Source organism: Vigna radiata, chromosome 6 (genome assembly GCF_000741045.1).
Source record: "Vigna radiata var. radiata cultivar VC1973A chromosome 6, Vradiata_ver6, whole genome shotgun sequence".
In the NCBI taxonomy this organism is placed as follows: domain Eukaryota; kingdom Viridiplantae; phylum Streptophyta; class Magnoliopsida; order Fabales; family Fabaceae; genus Vigna; species Vigna radiata.
Window position 1 is genome coordinate 14371103 of NC_028356.1, and position 4465 is coordinate 14375567.

Consider the following 4465-nt stretch of genomic DNA (forward strand, 5'->3'; position numbering starts at 1 on the left):
GTACTTACCTTGTATCCTTCGGTGGATACATAAGAGTTTAGCATCCTTCGGTGTATCCTGTTGGGATCTTCATCAACCCAACTCATCAGTTGCCTTCTATCCACTTTCTTTATGGCTCTTGTGAATGGTTTCTGATTTCCAACTTGCCATCTTCCCGAATCTTGATAACAAGTCACTTCCTATTCTTGAATCTCACTTGTGCTCCTATTGGAAGTGGTGTATATTTGGAGTGGATAGTACCTCCTTTGTCAACCTCTTCATCTTTAGGTACCTGAAAAACATTACAACTATTAGAATTTGTACCTGATGTGTTATCCTCTGGTGCAGTTTCTCTTCTTAACTCTTTGAATCTAGCCCTCTTCTTCATTTTCACTTTCTTTCCTTTGTAGAAATTTTGCATTAACACATATTCTTGATCTTTCAAAGTTATTATTTCATCATGGATACGCATTGCCATTCTAGAAGTCCTCATAAAAGGTCTTCCTAAAATTAATGGAATCCTTCCTTCATTTTCCATATCCACAACTACAAAGTCAATCAAGAATTCCAACTCCTCAATACGGACAATTGCATCCTCCACCCTACCAGCTGTTTTCTTAGTAGAACTATCTGCAACTGTTATAGTAGTGTTAGCTGGCTTTAGCACTAACCCTTTAATTTTCTTCAAGTAACTTAAGGGCATTAAATTTATGCTAGACCCAGAGTCTATCATAGCTCTTCCTATATCCACATCATTTATCACACATGGAAGAGTTAATAATCCTGGATCCTTTGCTTTAGGTGGATGATTATCCTTTCTTGGCTGCACCAGCACTTCCTGCTCTTCTTCCTGTGCATCTAAATCTATCACCTCTCCAAGGTAATAATTAATTTTCTTAGAATAAACAGGAATTTGAGGATGATTTTCTTCTATAGGAACCATAGTCACATGTTTGAATATTTCTCTCATCTGTCTATTGTGACTATCTCTTCCTTTCTCAGCTTCTTCAAATTCCTCTTCTTTTTTCTTTTCTTCACCAGGCGTGTCACTCTCTCTTACCTATGCTTCATCACTGCTAATCTCAATAACTTCCACCTCTGGCTTTCTTTTCTCCCTCACTACAACAGCACGACATTCTTCCTTAGGATTAACATCAGTTGTAACCCTAAATTGATTCTTCTCTGTGATTTCAATCCTCTTTGACAGTTGGCCAATTTGCATCTCCAAAGATCTAAAGTTGGCCTGATTACTTCAATGTTGAGAATCATAATCCTTCAAGAATTTGTCAAATCTATTAGAAAAGTCTCTAACATTCTCTGTCAATTGATTTATTTGCTACCACAAAGGAGAAGGTTGTTGTGGCTAAAGCCTCCTGGTTGCCCTGATGGGTTATTCTGTTGTTGACCAATACTTGGATGATTCTTCCAACCTTGGCTAGGATTGCCTTGGTTGAAATTCCCTTGCCTATACTGGTACTAGTTCCCCATGTAATTAGCTTCTTGCTGCATCTCCTTAGGTATAGCACATTGACCATTGATATGGTCAGCACCACACAGATTGCATAGCTACTGTGCTTGGGAGACATTGCGAATCTCCTTTGGAAGTTGTGAGAGGATCTTTGTCAATGTATCTAGCTTTTGGGTCGAAAGATGATTTTGGGCTAGCATTGCATCATTTGCAGGTAAGTGCAAGACTCCTCTCTGTTGTGTTGGTGCGCCCCTTTCACTATATGCTTCTTGTCCATTAGCTGCCATACTCTCTATCAAGTCATAGGCTTTGTCCTCAGTCTTCTGTTTGATATCACCTCCAGCTGAGGCGTCCAACATCATCTTAGACTGCATATTTAGTCCACCAAGGTAAGCAAGAACAATGGTTGTCTTGTCAAATCCGTGAACTGGTGTTTACATGAGTAGGCCTTTGAATCGCTCCCATGCTTGACTTAGAGTTTCTTCCATGCCTTGCTTAAATGATGAGATCTCCAGTTTTTCCTGAGTAACTTTAGGCAGTGGAAAATATTTGTTGACAAACTTTGTAGCCACAGCTTCCCATGTAGTAAATGTCTCTTCAGGGAAGGAATTAAGTCATGTCTTAGCATTGCCTTCCAATCAAGCTAAGCCTCACTCTATCATCTGATACACTTGCCATCTTCACTGTATTGCATTTTTCACTAAACATTGTCAAATGGTCATAGGGATTCTCATTTGACAGGCCATGAAACTGTTTGCTTTGCACTAGGTGTATAAGTTCTGGATTCATCACCATGTTGGTCGTTTAGTCCGTAGGCATGGCTATGCTATTAAAATGGAAAGGGCCAACCGCATTTAATTAGTCTGCAAGAGTGCGTCTTGGAGGAGTTCTTTTAGCCATCTCCTCTGTTCTTCTAACTAGTGAAGATGATAGTAATCTTTCAGGGTAAGGAAACAAATCCCTAGATGGGCGTCTGACTCTCCTTCTCCCTCTTTCCTCGCTTAAGCATTCAAGAAGAGGTTGCTTATTTTTCTTGCTCCTAGTATGTCTAGGCTCCTGCTGCATGCACAAGAAACACAAACCCTTATATATATATATATATATATATATATATATATATATATATATATATATATATAGAGAGAGAGAGAGAGAGAGAGAGAGAAAACAAAAAGATAAAAAGATATATACAATCAAGTGTAACTTAATCAGTTTACACTACTAGATAAATTAAACCACGAGTCCCCGGCAATGGCGCCGAAAACTTGTTCAGCCCCTAGAAAGTGTACCAGATCGTTATCAAGTAATATAATTGGTAAACCCAATATCGTTCTTCCCAAAGGACTCCTCGGCCTTACTTTTCATGTAAACAATTCGCATAAGACTTGAGAAAAGAATTAAGTTGGTGGTTATATGCAAAGAACAAAAATAAACATGCAAATGCAGTTGATTCAATTGGCTTTGAAAAACTATGGATGAATGGTGCTGTTGGGGTTTACAATTTCATCTTATCCACTATCATATATCTACTCTTCTTATTTACTTCACTTATTTATTCAATTGCCATGCAAAGTTTCTAGCCTACCCTTAACCCAATTCCTTGGTGAAAAGAGCCTATTATTAATTACCGGCTCGCTATCCCTAGCCTCCCCTAGTAATAAATAATGCAATGTGATCAGAAGCAAATACAATTGATCATCCTACCCCTCTCCCTAGGCGGTATTAGCATAATCAAGGAATTTCTCACCAATTCATGACATTACCGTACGTCCCCATATCGATAAAGACAAACAACTTTTAATGAATGAGTTAAACAATAAAAGCATTAAGCAAAGATGAGAACCCAACAATTGATAAACAAGTATATGACAAGCATATGAAATAAATAAGAATTTGAATATATGAGAGTTTCAAAAGATTACATNAGATGAGAACCCAACAATTGATAAACAAGTATATGACAAGCATATGAAATAAATAAGAATTTGAATATATGAGAGTTTCAAAAGATTACATTGTTTCCAAACAACAAAGGGTTTAGTTCACCATTGTCATGGTGAAACTAGATGAAATATAATGAAAGAATGGAAGAAATAACCTTAAACTTGGTATATTGGAGCCTAAGCATCCAAGGAACCTCCTCCAAGGCGTGTCGAATAGCTCTCGACGTTTCTCTCTGCCAAAAGAATCCCCTTTTAATTCGCACTGGGGCTATATATAAGCCCAAAAAGATAACAGAAAGATTACAGAATCTAGCTAATAAAAACAGACAACCGCCTAGGCGCCTAAATTCACCACTCAGCGGTTTCCCTCTTGCCGCTTTGACCGCTCAGCGATTAGTTTTACCGCTGAGCGGTTTCCCTCTAATCGCTCTGAGCGCTCAGCGGACCATTCTGGCGCTCAACGGCTCACTTGACCCTTCTTTTCATCATTTTTCTCCTTCTTTCATGGGTCTAAGTCCACCTTACTTCACTTCCATCTTTATTTCATCTAAAAACCCTGCAAAANAATGNAAAACAAGCATNATATCNNTAAAACCAACTTTTGACTCTCACAAGACACAACTAAGTGTTTTACTTAATTTAAAGCTCATTTTAAGCCATAAAGGGTGTATTTTAATATCACATTTAAGTATGAAAATAACGGTTTTTGGACCGTTATCAATCATACTGAGCTTTTCTATTTTCATCAATAGTCCACTCAGTAAAAGGTTTTAAAACAATTTCACTATCAACAGTTTTTGTAGGGACATATGGACCATTTAAAGTGGCATCCAAAATTCCTTTATCTTGTGATTCAAGAAAGATCTGCATGCGAATTTTGCAAAAGGGATAGTTTTCACCAGCAAACAGAGGTGGTCTGTTTGTTGAAGCACCTTCACCAAAAGTTTGAAAATTTGAAGCCATCCCTAGGTTTTCCAATCGAATAGAATAAAAACAAAGTCGACTGAATTTTCAAATATTTTATGAAAACCAGCTCTGGTGCCAATTGTTAGGAAACAGGTTGGCTTCGTTTTAC